General features: G+C 46.6%; 1 protein-coding gene across 2 annotated transcripts in view; it reads left to right on the forward strand.

The window, feature by feature from the left end:
* The window catches only part of fut8b (fucosyltransferase 8b (alpha (1,6) fucosyltransferase)), a 79,222-nt gene that overhangs the window by 5,388 nt on the left and 58,388 nt on the right, over positions 1-15,446 (forward strand). Inside the window, exon 2 of one of the 2 annotated variants that reach the window (XM_079370920.1) lies at positions 97-292. The exons of the other annotated variant lie outside the window; for it this stretch is intronic. The gene's annotated coding sequence lies outside the window, so the exon portion shown is untranslated. The remainder of the gene's footprint in view (positions 1-96; positions 293-15,446) is intronic. 2 annotated transcript variants of the gene reach the window in all.

The raw sequence follows: 15,446 nt of genomic DNA on the forward strand, positions 1-15,446 counted from the left end.
CGCACACACACACACACACACACACACACACACACACACACACACTGGCCAGAGGTCATGTGTGTGTGTAAGGTGACAGTCTGCTCCCTCTGTTAGGGCCTCAGCTCCCACCAGCTCTCCAGATGGCCTGTAGCGGCGGCGCCACGCCCTGCGCCCACACGACACTCCCCCCACATCCTTCCCACCCTCGCCCCCTGCATCCTGTTTAACAGAACGCCGCAACCACGAGAGAAGAAGAAGACTTCGTCATTAGGATCAGTACGGCATTGATTGAAGAGGAGGGGATTCTGAGGTAAATATGAGGTGTTGTCCAAAGGGAGGAGAAAAAAAAAGGGTCTAAAGAGACACAAGCACACACACTCATAATAGTTTATACACACATCACGTAGGTGCATTGACGTGCAAAACCACTAAGGATGAAGAAGGGTCCGGAAGACTCGCTCAAATCCCAGAAAAAGTTTGAATTCATCATCACACTCGCAAACGTTTGGATCGGAGGCGTCGTCACCTCCGTGTGCGAGTCCGTCACCTTCCTCAAACAGAGGACGAATGAAACGCCAGCAGTCGACATGTCACGCGACACGCTGAGATCTTTATCTGCGTTTGTTCTCCGTTTCAAACCGACAACACAACATGTGAATGCAGTATGGAGCGCATGACGTCGACTCCGATCTTTTGTTCGAGACGTTAAAAAAGCCGCACGGGTTCATTTAAATTTGAACAAAGAGAAAAGTTGTTGCTGTAACATCAGAAACATTTTTTTCTTCTGGTGTGAATCCATAACCACATTGGAGGTGCTGTTGAAAAGGAATAATCACCAGTAGTTTCTTTGTGCAGGTTTTTATTTTGTACTTGTGGAGCAGCGAGCAGACGCACGTTTGTTTTATAAGGAGGAAAATCAAAGCTCGAATCCAAAGTGTGTGCAGTCACTTCAGTCAACTGTAGGACGTAGAAAATCGACTTTTAGTTCTTAAAAATAATCTTCTTTTTTTTTTCTTTCTTTTTTTTTACATTCACACAGCAAATGAAATGTATAAGCAGGAAAAACATTTTTTTTTCTGTCACGACATCACGAGCGGCTCCACTGGAGCAGCCTGGACGGCGTGTGCTCTTTTTGTGCGTGTCAAGCGAGGTGTTTATTTGTCCCCGTCTTTTAATTCTGTCCCCGTCATCTTGCCTTTCAGTCATTATTGCTGCGAGGTTCAGCTATTGAAAGGCTGTATTCCCATTCACTCTCTGCACCTCTTTTCATTAACGGGGCTTCATTCACTCCGCGCTCCTCTCTATTAATACATTCCTCCTTTCAGCCCCCCCCCCCCCGGTGGATTCCTCCCTACAATATGTATCAACTCCTCATTCGTTGTCCCTATCATGATCATCCCTCCCTGCCCTCTCTCCCTCTTTTTTTTTCTCCTTCTCTTCCTCGTCCGCTTTCACAATATTTCTGCTCATCACCATGTGCTCTCCTCCTCCTCCTCTTCTTCCATGCCTTCCTCTCCCCGCCTGCCTCCGTCCTCACTGCAGGGTTGAATCATCCTCGTTTCTGCTTGCCTTGTCACGTCTGCCCTCCCCCTCCCCCCCCCCCCCCGCCCCCTTCCTCCGTCCGTCGGTCCAGGCCTCATCACGCGGCGATGGCGCTAGTCGGGTTGACATCTCGCCACAGCGCTGAGGGCCTCTGATGTCCCTGACGCTAGATGCTGACCTGTCTCTCACTCCTCAAAGCACTGACATCATCAATGTGGGACACAGTTCTGCCCCTGGGGTTATTAATGGCCAAGTATGGTATGATGGTATGAGCCACATTTATATCCACGACATTTCGCAGATTAGAAGGGGAAGGAGATGAAGGGTTTTTTTTTTTTTTCAACATCTTTGCTTCCTTTCTCTTTTTCCCGCCATCAAAGACACACGTTCGAGCCTGCTGCAGATTTTTCGTTCTTTCATAAAGTTTTGGATCCTGCTGTGTCCTCGCTTGGTATTATCTGGCTGTCGTCAGAGAGAGAGAGAGAGAGAGGTACCACATCAGCAATATTCTCTTCAGAAAGCGTTCCCTCACAGGGGAGCCTCGGCTTCCTCACACACACACTCACACACACACACACAGTTACACACTCCGCTTCAAAAGACGGCCTCTCAGATCACACACATGTGCGTGTACGCTTTCATAGCAGCAGATCCTCCACCCCTTGATGCACACAAATGAAAGGCCCTGAATCCTCCATGGTGGAAAGATTGAGTCACGGTCCTTCCGTTCGCGTCGCCTGACAGACAAACCAAGCGAAAAATAGAGTGAAAGTGTCCCCTATGTTCATGAGCCGCAGCGCCGCGCGCTTCTATAACGAGCACATGCAAATCAAGTCCAACAAACCCCAGGCTCATTAAATAAAACATGGCCGAGGACAAAAGCCTGCTTCTACTGTAACCTTGAATATTCATAACGAGCGTTCTTTCCTAATGGGGAGCGGGGAGATGTTGACATGACGTGACTTTGTGTACAAGGTAATTCTGCATTCAATTATCCGGGACACTTATTTTGACCCCGCTTGGTCCCGATGCGCTGAGGTCCGACAGTCTTGACAATCAACAACCGTTCATCTTTCACTTTCTCAGCGGCTTTTCACATCCGGGCTCCAGCAGAGGATTCAGTTCCAACTTTGGAAACAGAACTCTTCTTCCTCTCTGGCATTTTTTTGGCGACGCCTCCTCTGGCGTACTGGACTGATCAGGAGACGGCGCCTCCATCACGTGGGCGTATAGTGCCATGATTGCAGTTAATAATGACAAATCCCCCCCGAGTGCTGTCCTTGGGAAATTGTTTGTGGGGGGGGGGGGGGGGGGGACGTAAAAACAAAAACAGTTTGAAACTATGAATGGCCGTTTTTTTCTCACCTTAAATAATTCAAGGTGTTGTGCATATTTACACTTTTTTCTGTGTTTTGTCTGATACAGCTTCCACTGAAACAAAAAAAAAAACCCACACACATCATTGAACACAACTAGTTTGATGATGGGATTTATTAGCCTTGAAATCAAACACTTAGTGCCACAGAAAATCACACGTCTGTGCAGCACGTTGCATCACTGACCTGCACAGGCTGCAACTGGCGCCCTTTGTAACTCGAGGTTCAAATGTTCATCCTTTTCACCGCATTTAACCTTCTTCAAAATGTTCATAGAACGCGTTTAAACGACACAAGCTCTGTTAATTTAATGATTGATACACACACACACACACACACACACACACACACACACACACGCACACAGATCTTCAGTTTTATGTCCAACCAAAGCTGCTGCTAGTGTTGCCAATCAATTTGTACAACTTCGGCTGCGGAGGAGTTTGGCACCAAATGTTGGCAATAAAAAAAAAAGATATTACCCGATGTGTGTTTGTGTCTGTGGAGATGAAACAGGTATCAGTATTGTTTGATTCTTCACAGATTCACATCTGTTTTTTCAAATTCAGAAATCTCTTTTTTGTTTCCTGCACGTTTTGCTTTCTCAGCTGTCGAGCGCTCCTCGTTCACTTCTTCAGTCGGCGTGACGGCTCAGTGAAGGTGAAGCTACACGCTCTCCTGAGGTGGATGCAGGGGGAGCCTCTGGGGTCTGTTGGGGCCCTGGGCAAACATTCGTTGGAGGCCCCTCTAACCAGCATCCGGTATTATTAACGCAGCAGTCATGCACGCGACACTTAGCAGGGCGTTGAGAGTGCGTGATGTCAGACGGGGCTCCATCAGGGAGGTTTCCTACCGTCATTGCAAACTCTGCACGTTCTGAGCTAGAGCTGTGGTTTGAAGTTTGCCAGTCGTCAGGGGGCCCCTATACTGGCCTGGGGCCCCAAGCAGTTGCCTGCCTTGCCTGTTGACAAGCAGAACCTCTGAGTGAATGATCATTATTTTAACCATGCACATGTTTACCATTTAAAATCGTCACACAGTAAATATTCATGATAATGTTTGTTGGCCCTGTGCTGAAATCAGCGAATGGACAGAGGATCTTAAATCCATTTTACTAGATGATTTAACCTGACTTTTTTTGATTCCTTGAGAAGTTAAAAAATTCCACAGAACAATCCAAGTTAGAGACTCGCTTCACTTCGCTCCGGATTTTGACCTGAACACTTTCTTGGTAGTTGTTACCTCTTGAGGTAGGTTGGGCTGAGAGGCCGGGATTAGAACCCTCCACTGATCTCGGTGATCCCTGTTCAGTAGAGCAGACTGCAGACAGAGAGAGAGAGAGAGAGAGAGAGCGCATGCTGATCCGTGGCCCAGAGTGACGGCAGAGAGCCGTGCAAAGAGGAGCAGGACTGTGACAGGCAGTGTTCATTAACGCTCCAGCCTCTGCTGTAGAGTCCAATCAAGGGCCTCCGCACACAAGCACCCTCAAACACTCACACACACTTGCACACATATGGCTATCCAAGCAATGAGACAGGCGGGCTTAGCGTGGGCACTGATGGCTTCACTGCCTCAATTGATGGGTGCTTAGAGTGTGGGGGGGGGAGAGGGGGGGGGTGTCTGAGTTGGAGCGGCAGGGTGTGCTCCTGTCGATGACTCTCGGATAGCTCAAGCTCACCGCTTCTGCTCGACATGCAAAGCCATCACATGAACCCACACGCTGCCCAGCTGTTTGCATTCAACGCTGCAGTCCTCAGCATCTCTTCAGCTGTCACAGATACAACGCGGCCCTTAATAAAGCCCCCTCACTTCCAGGTGCTCCAAACGATCCTGCTAAAGAGCCCTGTGATATTTTACAGATATTAGGCATTCAACCAACCGCTGCATCCACAGTCAGTCACACGAAAAAAAAAAAAGAGAAAAAAAAAGGGCAGCAATAGAATTAGTTCTTAGATGTGTATTGCAGACGATAAAAGGAACCAATAATGGCTAAATATGAAATCGTACGAGGAGCTGCGTGGCGGCGGATCGGCTCTGCAGTCGCTGTGACAGACTGTGCCAGGCGCAGAGACGTGTCAGCCTCAGCACTGCGTCTGTTTGCACTGCCATTCAAATGTTTACCTCCCAAATACCCATCGGAAATGTGATCAGCACTGTGTGCATTGATCATAAGCTTGTTTGTGGTGTGATTGACTCAAACGCTGGACAGACAGGCCGAGTCCCTGCGAGCTTTTTTTTTTTCTTTTTTTTTCCCTTAGATAGAAAAAGGACAAATGCTGACCAGAGGCGTGTCGGCCCTGATCTGACCTTGACCCAGCTGAAACGGGAGACTGGTTCAAAAAAACCCAAAACAAACCAAAACAAAAAAAACAGAGAAAATGAGTGCAAAAAGATGCTTACATGGCAGCTCGCTTCATTCAGCTGATAAGAGCCAAGTCCAGTAAAATAGTTTAGATTATTCTCTAAATCCTGACTGCTGTTTAAAACGTAGTCATTTGCCTGCATTCGTATTCATGAAGTGACTGCTTGCTTTTGTTATTGTTATATTAGTTAAAAAGAAAATCCAATCACATTGTTATGGCACTTTGGGAAGCTAATTTAAGCTCTTCTAATGATTGAAAATCACATCCTCAAATGTACGCCTTCCTCTTCACTTTGTCTTTTAAAGCTCCCGTGAGGAACTTCAGGTGTCACCTCCGGTGAATCAGCGTGAGCGGTTGAATTTCCCTCAAAAGGAATGTTTATGTCTGTATCTCTCTCGCTCTCTCTGATTGGTTGTTTGGAGGTTTCTTTTATCTCCAGCTCTGGACACAGGTTCAGGAAAGCCGCTGTAGTATCCGTGCCTTCACCTCTTGGTCTCTTTCTTTGTTGCCTCCCCCTCCTCTTCTTGTCCGACAGTGCCATTTCCAACTTTTTGATCTCACGTTCTTGGCAGTGGTATGAAAATGTTTTTTTTCTCTCATCGTATTAACGGACTACCGTCGCCTCACGCACGCACAGAACGTACGCGATGATTGGCCGTTGGCGGTGGTCTTGCGTAAGGCGAGCCCATGGGCGGCGTTTGTCGTCTGCTTGGTGTGTCAGGGTCTGAAGTCGAACCTGTTTGCTGACTGTCCTGTACATGTGTAAGTTGGGTCACGTTGTCTATTTAAAGTCACTAAGTGTCTCTTTTCGGCTGCATGCAGATAATGACTATCTGACTCCTTCTCCCCTGCGCTACTTTCAGCCATTAAACGTATCAGGACAGAAAGAAGTGATGTTGTTTGCTTTCTGTTGTCATAGAGAGACATAAATATTCATTGTGTCCAGTTTCATAAACGCAGGAGCTTTAAACAGGCAGTCTGACAGAAAAACCACCAAAAGTTGTCTTGAAGGAAAGAAAGAGGAAGAAAGATGTTTCCTCCTGTCTCATTTTGTTACTTCATTCTTCTCGAGTTCGTGCATGAATAGGAAACCAAAGCTGAACTTCCTCTCAAATCTGCGAGCTTGTGGCCTGATGCAATTTTGCAAAATGGATTACTGAAAATATCTTCAATCACGGTGCACGCAGGGAAAGATTTCTGACATCAAATAGAGCGTAAAAATATTCAATACGAACAATTTATGCCCAAAAAAAAAAAAAAAGTCCTTTTTTAGGGGACTGTTTTATTCCCCAGAGATCGTTCCACTGTTTGAAAAATAGTTCTGATAGTCGTCAAACTTCTGCCTGCTCTCCATTTAATATAAGAAAATCATTCCATTTGTCTAATTGGTGTCATAAATATTTAAAGGCGCCATCATCTCCTCTTTGTTGGTTTTAAAATTGTCCTGCGCTCAGTAGTGCTGAGCGAAACGGGTTCATATTGTCTCGCTTTGCTTTCATCTCATTTTCAGTCAAAAGTCTGTGTGATCACATGACCCAGCAGGAAGCAGAGACGGGACAGATCACAATCATGTGACAGTCCGTTACGTGTGCGTCGATAACGTCTTGAGAGGACTCTGGTGTGTTTACGTTACATGTCACCGCCAGCATGCTGTGAGCTGCTGGGACTGAAAGCCAATCAGGTGTTGCTCCATCAGCAGTGTGGCGTCGAGCTGGGTAATGAATTCCGAGAGGCTGAGCGTGTTAGCAAGTTCATTATTCCAACTCGGTTTAGGAGTAATTACCATTTTGCATCCGAAGCCATTCATGTCGGAGTTTCTCTTGTCAAATTAAGCCAAGTGTGAACGCCGATAAATATTTGCATAAGCGTAAATGCACAGGGCACTCTCATGTGACAGTCTGAGATAGGTGCAGCCATATTGGCCCCCCCCCTTTTTTTTCTTTTTTTTCACATTCTTAGCGGATGCTTACATTTCTTACATGAAGGAGCTGAGCAGGAGCAGGAGCAGGCCTGTCTCTGATTGGCTGATAGCTTTCCAGGCTCTGAAGCAAAATGTTAACATATTATGAGAGCAGCCTGACATGAACTTCTGACTCGTCTGCTTTCTAACCCTCCAACCATCTCTCTAACAGGCCATTTATATATTTTTGCATGAGACCGACGCTTACAAGCAGCCATGCATAGAGCCGACATCAGATAAGCCGACTCATTTAAGTCTCCGAAGAAGATCATTAATTATAAAAGGGGGGGGGGCGGCCTGTGGTTGTCTGCGTTGGTACACTTCCTCCCTGACTTCTCTGAGTGCACAGTGACATGGCTGAATGTGCAAATGTGTCAAAACTCTCCGATTGCATCATTAAACCCTTTTTCACTGAAGTTGTCCAATCAATTTCACCCAAAAGCCGGATTTAAGTCCCTCCATATGTTTAGTGATTTAGCAGCCTTCCTGTGTTTTCCTGTTGGAGCTTTGGAAGCACAGTTAGAGCTAAAACTGATACAGCTAGCTTTTCACCATCATCAATACTTGCACATTCATTTGTAGACATAAAATATAATTTTTCAGCATCAAATGCCTAAAAAAAAGAAGTGATTGATTGGTTTGGAACAACAGATAAACAATATAGCAGAAAATAAACTTGCAGTTTGGAGTGCAACAAAAAAAAAGAAGCCATTGCATCTCAGCAGGAAAAAAAAGTAAAAATATTGAACAAGAAACAGTTTGTTAGCAGTTAATATAGAAAACAGTGACTGATAAGTGACAGTCGGTGGAAGGAGTCATATTCTGCAGCGGTCATACACACATTCTGATGAGATTAACACAATGTGGACTGTGTGCATTGAAAGTCTCCAACCAATGGTATTTAGTACAGAAGGCCTTTGTTGTGTTGAATAAATAGACATATTAGTTTGAGTCCAGAGTTCAGCCCACACAGCCAGCCAGCCAGCCACAGGCACACACTCAGTCTTCAAGGGAAAAATATTCTCACTGCTCCAGCGTTTGGACAGGAGGACTCCATGACTCATATGAAATATAAAGGCATCGGAAAGTCCTCAGAAAAACAATGTTTCCTGCTTTACGCCAAAAAAAAGTTCAGTTTTGCCTTTCTTCTTTTTTTTTAGAAATCTTTTAAAACTGCTAAATGTTGAGGAACACATGTCTACGTACAATCCCATTCCCCCCCCCCCCCACCATTTTTACAAATTCAAATTTCAAATGTCATTTTGTATTTATTCAAATTCATCACATGCGCAGCAGATAATCCACAAAGAGTTTGTTCATAACCGCTGTGTTTCTCTGGATTCAAAGGTTATTAACGTCGCCCTCGTTCCTACATCCGCCCTAAAATACCCATGATGCTTCAGCTCGGTTGCCCTCCGTCGATGTGACAGAGTGCATTTCACTTCAGTGCACCGTTGGGATTTGTAAAGTCGAAATCACAAAAGATATCTTTTTCTCCCTCCTCTCAGAAAATGTGAAACTCAGACGGAAATAATAATCTGGAGGATTTCTGCAGGGTGAATATTTAGTTGCTAGGCAACCGTTGTTGGCATTCCACAGGAACCCCTTAAGTAAAAGGGAATGGCGAGGGAGGCGGGAGGGTTGGGCGTGTTTGTGGCAAAACGGATGGAACATGAGTGGATCGAGAAAAAAAAAAAAAAGGCTGTATGGACAAAATGGCAATTTCCCCAGGCATGAAGTGGAGATGCTGTTTTCAACAAATTGGCCCACATGCAGGACTGTTGTTTACCAAACCGAGGCCAACAGAACAGCATGGGCCACCATTACTGGAGCCGGTTTAGAGAGCACGTACTTGAAGCTCTTAACTCTGAGTTTTTAATTTCTTGCGTCTCTGACTGGGCTTTTAAAGCTGTTTTTCATTTAATCATTTTAATCGCCACCATGTAGGGAGTCACTACTAAGCACAACAGTGGAGTTCTATCACTAGTGGGGTTTTTTTTTCTAAACATACTATCCAAGAGCAGCTGTCCAAGCAAAACCTCCCTCACCACTCGAGTTCTTCTTCCTCCTTCGTCTTTTGCTTGTCTTAGCCATCCGGCCACCTCTCTCTGCCCTCTGGCAACCCGTGAAGAAGTCCATGACATTGATGCAAGATTTTCCTAACGCGGATCCCCATCCGAGCCCATTTTCTTCCTCAGATTGGATGTTGGGATATTTATAATCTCGGGGCACCAGCTAATGGTATTTGCAGAGTGAAATCAGTTTAGTGCGTGTTTTCCGTAATGGCCTTGACTGCGTGGCATAGCCGGCGGCCCCGTCTCGAGTGGTGGAAGGATGGCTCTTATTTGGGCTAATGGGTGACTCAGCCATCATCATCATCATCATGCGTTTCCCTCGGTGGGCTGCGAGACGGCTGGTGAGCCATGGGTGCAGCAGCAGTGTGCCTCCGATGCGCACAAGCGGCGCAACGCAATGCATCAAGGAAGTGACACATGCGGCGAGCGCTGACATTTGGGAGGTGATGGAGGAGTCCGAAAAGAAAGTTGCTTATACATAGCGCAGGAAACACAGAGGAGAGGTTAATTAGCGGCCAAGCTTATCGAATCATTTGTCCTCCGATTAGATGAAAGCTTTGAACCCTCCCGCGGGTTATAATATGGGGAGATAACTGCGGCTGTGCAAGGCTCAGGTATCAAACAGCTGTGAAATGATAATAGATGCTAAGTGGCTGCTCGCTTTTGTTCAAACTCTGCTTATCTGCACTCGCTTGAAAATACAGAAAAGGCGAGCAAATCACCGTGGCGACAGGAATACAAGGTGGGCGCTAGACGGGTGGTTTAAACAGGGATGGAGTCCCAGAGAGAGAGAGAGAGAGAGAGAGAGAAAGAGAGAGAGAGAGAGAGAGAGAGGGATGGATGTAAAAACTAAGATTAAGAATAACACAACAACTTAAACATTCCAATTTTTCAAAAATGTGAGAAATGAACTGTGACATTTATGAGTCATGTTTAACTGAACGTGAACAGACTTTGCTGGAGTAGATGAACATGTGCCAAAAAACCCACAGTGATGACAGTTGTAAGGTATTGATATGGGGGGGGGGGGCATGCTGGACCCTGATGGGGCGGTGTCTGACTGAGGCCAGGCCAGAGGACTGCTGCAGTGGCTAGTTTACATTCCACAGAGTCGACTAAGCTTCACCAACCTCTGCTCTGCTTAGACTTGCCAACACATACACACACACACACACACACACACACACACACACACACACAAATATATATGCTGATGCATTTGCAATTTCTCTGAAAAACACTCATTTACTCCTCCTGTATGCCTCCAACAGTACAACATTCCAATACTGCCGCTGCACCCTTCACTACCCACACCACAAGGACACAATCATATCTCGTCTCACATCGACCATGCAAGCAGATAACAAACCTCCTCATCTTCACACACCTGACCCAACCCCCCCCCCTCCAATCCCCTGTGTCACCTTGGCAACGGCGTCACTTGGCTTCACCGCAGTGGAAGATGTCGGAAGAGAGGGAGGGAAGGTGACAAGAAGTTGCAGTGTAGGGAGAGGGGGGGGGTCAGTCCCAGGGGAGGAGTCGGCCAGTTTACAACTATCCCCCCCCCCCTCCCCCCCCAACACCAACCCTCCCACCCCCAGAGACCCATTACAAGAGGTCAGAGCTCTGGTTTCGGAATGGCTCTGCGCACGCATCTGTTTGCAACCTGTCAAAGATCAGCTGCGTGACCTGGGTGCATAGAGAGGCCGTCGGTGAATGTTGAGGAGGTAACAGCAGATCCAGGTTTATTAAAGGCCGCTGGGAAACTGTGACGCTCTAAACTTATGTTGATGTCTGTTTTGTATTAAGGCGTATTCCAAACAATGATTTCAAGCTGGCAGTTTTGCACATTGGTTTACGCAATGGCGTGTGTGTAAACTGTGAAGCGAGTCCCACTGTCCTGAAGGTCAGTGCAGGTGGAAGTGTTCCATTCATGGCTTGAGTCACTGTGTTGACCTGTGTCTTTGGAGCGCTTACGTTTCCTATGTCATCATCATATATTTTTATTTTTTTTTATTTTTTTTTAGCATGGCTGACAACATTAGATCAGGATGTTTGAACAAACAGGCTAATTATTCTGATGCATCTCAAAGAGCGGCTGCAACTGTTAGATAACATGCAACACCATTTAAACACAAATCCTGATATATTGACTCAGTGTTTCAGAGAGAGGTTGATGCCGACAGTTTCAGAGATCACCAGGTTATACTGAACACTCACACCAGAAATGAATCCAATGCTCATTCTACTCTACATCTACTCCATTATCACAGAGACAGTGTTTCCCTCTCTGACACTGTGCGTCTGTTTTGGGACCTCATGAAGGCAGGTAGGTTGCCGGGTCATTGTTTTGGATTCTACTGGAATTCACAGATTTGGTCCGTGGCCTGTTCGGAGACATCGCCTTGACAGCACAGTGACACGCGCGAGTCATACGACCTGTGCGAGTCGCTATCAGAAGACTTTGTTGTGTATTCGTCTCACAGAGTTGTTCAGGCGCGATAGAGTGAGAGACCATCATGTCTGAACAAAGACACGACTCTGTGCCGACGAAATGAATTGTTAGCAAACACGCTGCCAATACACTGCACAACCCACATCGATATGGACACAACTGAAAATGGATAAAAATTGACGGTGGGCAGAGGATTAAAGTGAATTTACAAGTCATTAATAAACGCATCCCACGCCTGCGTCCCCCATTATTAAATTGACTGCCAACTATTGGGAATAGATGCTTTTACTTCAAGCTCCTTCTTTGTAGATGCAAACAAGCTGACCACTTTCTGAGTCGGAGCAGAATGTGCTTTTGTGTCTGTCTGTGTGTGTGTGTGTGTGTGTGTGTGTGTGTGTGTGTGTGTGTGTGTGTGTGTGTGTGTGTGTGTGTGTGTGTGTGTGTGTGTGTGTGTGTGTGTGTGTGTGTGTGTGTGTGTGTGTGTGTGTGTGTGTGTGTGTGTGTGTGTGTGTGTGTGTGTGTGTGTGTGTGTGTGTGTGTGTGTGTGTTGGATGATGTGTTTTGTCGAGCATGTATGGCCTGAGCTGTGAGCGGTTGAGTACGCGTGAGCCGTGTGATTCCTGCCTTCTCCTTCGTTTCGCCCCCCAGCTTTCTGATGGAACCACTGGAATCAAATCAAATCAAGTCAACCCCCACCCAACCTACCTCTCCCAACACCCCCCCGACCCTCCAAGGAACTCCTCTGACGTCTCTGGCACCAACCAAAATATACGATGACATTAAGGGAGCGTGTAAACATCCAGCTGAGCACACAGGAGGATGACACCGAACACATGCACACACACACACACACACACACACACACACACTCTCTGTAAAGATATTTCAAAGCTGTGGCAGATGTGACAGGTTGTGCACATTATGTTCCTTCCCCTCCACCTCTGTGGTCCCACAATGCCTAGTTGAAAGGACCTGTAGCCCAGCGTGTACATCCCTTTTTTTTTTTCTTCCCCAGGAGACAATGTATAATGAGAAAGCCCCATTATGGGTCCAGCAGGAGCTTGTGTCTCTATGCTGCTTCTGCTGTTGCTACAAAAAGTTATCCATGAGCTCTCTCTCTTTGTTAGTTAAGGGGGAAGAGCAGCGGCAGACGTCCCCGGCTCTCTGCTTGTTAGCCAGCAGTAATGACTGGGCTGTAGGGAGCCAGGCTAGCAGGCTAATGCGCTGGGAAAAAAAAAGTCAGTTCCCCTCTGCTGGCCCTCAGCTCACCTACAGGAAGGGAAAGAGAAGCAGACGGCACAGAGGAACACACTACGAGGATCAGATCCGACACCCACAGAGGAAGAAAGGAAGGTTTTTTACCTGAGGACTGACCAAGACCAAGCTCGAACATCACTGTGTCATACACAAGGCAACAGAGTCCAGCTCGCACCCGCCATGTTCCAGATCTGGCCTTAGATCACAGCTGAGACCAATGTGGACGTTTGTACAGCATGTGCTTTTATTTGCTTATCTGTACCGTTATTCAAACTGGATGTTTCTAGTGACCTATTTCCAAGTATGTAAATGTCATTCAGACTAGTCAATGAGCCGTGAGTAGGGCTGCAGATATTCCTCTATAATCCCATTCGAAGTTGTACGCTTTATTATTTTTAATATTCGAACATATTCCAGTTCTTGATGCTAAAATGTAGCAGGCTATTTATCCTCTACCTTAACTAAAGGCAGTTTTACTCATCACTTCAGCAAACCTTGTGCCCGAACTGCACGTCGTTTTCTTCATCATGAAGATTTGGGTGTTTGTTTTTTTTTTTTACCACAACGCCCCATTCCCCCCCCCCCCCCCCCCCCCCCCCACACTCCCCCCTCTCTCTCTCTGCTGCTCGTGTGGACGGACGACGAACAAGGAAAGTGGTGACACTCGCTTCTCTCACTCAGCACAGCTTGTTGGCTTTGTCGTACAAAGTGAAGCCAACGACGCACTAACAACATCCATGATTGAAATATTGTGTCGAATGTAGCTTTTTTTTTCTTTTTTTTCTTTTTTTCCTTCTTCTCGCCCTTTATTGGCGAGCCAGTGTGCCTGCTCGACTAAGACGTCTTGGAAACAAGAAAGAAATCCAAGTGCATTTCTGGGCGCGAGCCGTTTCTATGCTCTCGTGATGGGAAGTGTCCGCATGGTATTTCTTTTGACGATGATGACGATGATGACGATGATGTGACACACGCTCACATCCTGTGTGCTGTGACAGAGAGGAGATCGTGTACATTACACGCGAGCTGATCAATAATTCAGAGGGAGACACACACTGTCTATCTGCATTACAAAGAAGCACAGCTGCACCAACACGGTATAGCCTTTTTGACACCGTGCCCAATGCATGATGGTCCCGCAAGAAGACTTCTTGTTAGCTGCTGTTAGCTCGTAGTAAGCGTGGGGATAAAGATGCTTTCTGATGATTTGATGGGCTGAATACTGAAGACACCAATGCGGTGAAGTCCGGTGTGTTTGGTTTGCAACACAGATTATGAAAGCGTCGCTGCTGCCTGGGGGGGGGGGATCAGCAGCTGAGGAAGCGTTTGTTGCTCTGCTTGGCTCGTATCGATACATTGTGGCAGGGAAGTCGTCGTGGCAACAGAGCTAACGAGTGCAAAGACACATGCAGTTTATATCAAATGAAATGTATCAAATGAAATATTTATTGCAACTGCGAGTGTACTGGAGAGGAAGCTTTATTATTATTTTTTTATCTTTTATTTCTGTCATTATGTTGCAGTTGCACAGCCGTAGTGTGTGTCCTTTTCGGTAGCTCGCGGATCGAGTGCACTACTGCGAGGCGACTTCCAAACAACATCTGCAGCAGCGGCACAACCAGGCAGTCCTTCTGTGCCTCATTCTCCTGCCAAGTCCGCCCACATTCCCTCTCATCTGCTCAGGCCATCTCTTCCCCCCCCCCCCCCCCGCCCCCCGCCCCCCATGCTACTCCATCCTTGCTGTTTCCTCTGTCGCTCCCTTCCAGAAGAACCGTCTTTCATCTGGGCTGTTGACTTAGCACAGACCTTGCCATCCTGGCACCATGGATTCACTCGAATGGATTCGAGTCGAGCGAGCTGCAATGCCGAAACACAAAAGGCGGTGCATTATTGATCATGTTTGTGATCTAACCTTGGTGCTCTGGAGCAGCTCTCCTCCCTCCTCCCCTCTTCCCTGGGCCCATGCATAATTTGTGAAGTAAAAGTGCATTTTTTTAATATTATTTTTTTTGCCCCTCCTTTTCCTCCTAATGGAATAGTTTGGTGAATACTTTTTTTCATTAACTCTGGATCCAACGTTTCTCAGCTCCTCCTGTTTACAAAGGAATGGGTTTTAGATAAGGGGACCCGTCAATAGGTCAGTATGGCAGGAAGAGAGAGAAATTCTGTGCTGGAGCGAAAGAAAGAACTGTCTTCTAAATAGAGGCCATCAATCAGGGGGAATGTCCTTCATTTTGGCAAGTGTCAGTCCTGGAGGGAGAAATGCATATTCAATCTTGAACAATGAATGTCAGTCACACCGCTTTCAACAGACACATGACAGCTGGGCGCAGCGGCTGCTTACGCACTTGTAGAATAGGAACTGCAAGTGAGGAGGGGGTGAAAGCCTAATCATTGCAGACGGGAAGTGAAAGAAGCAACAAAACGATCGCCTCCCCA

The sequence above is a fragment of the Symphodus melops genome (genome assembly GCF_947650265.1).
Source record: "Symphodus melops genome assembly, chromosome: 1".
NCBI classification, from domain to species: Eukaryota; Metazoa; Chordata; class Actinopteri; order Labriformes; family Labridae; genus Symphodus; species Symphodus melops.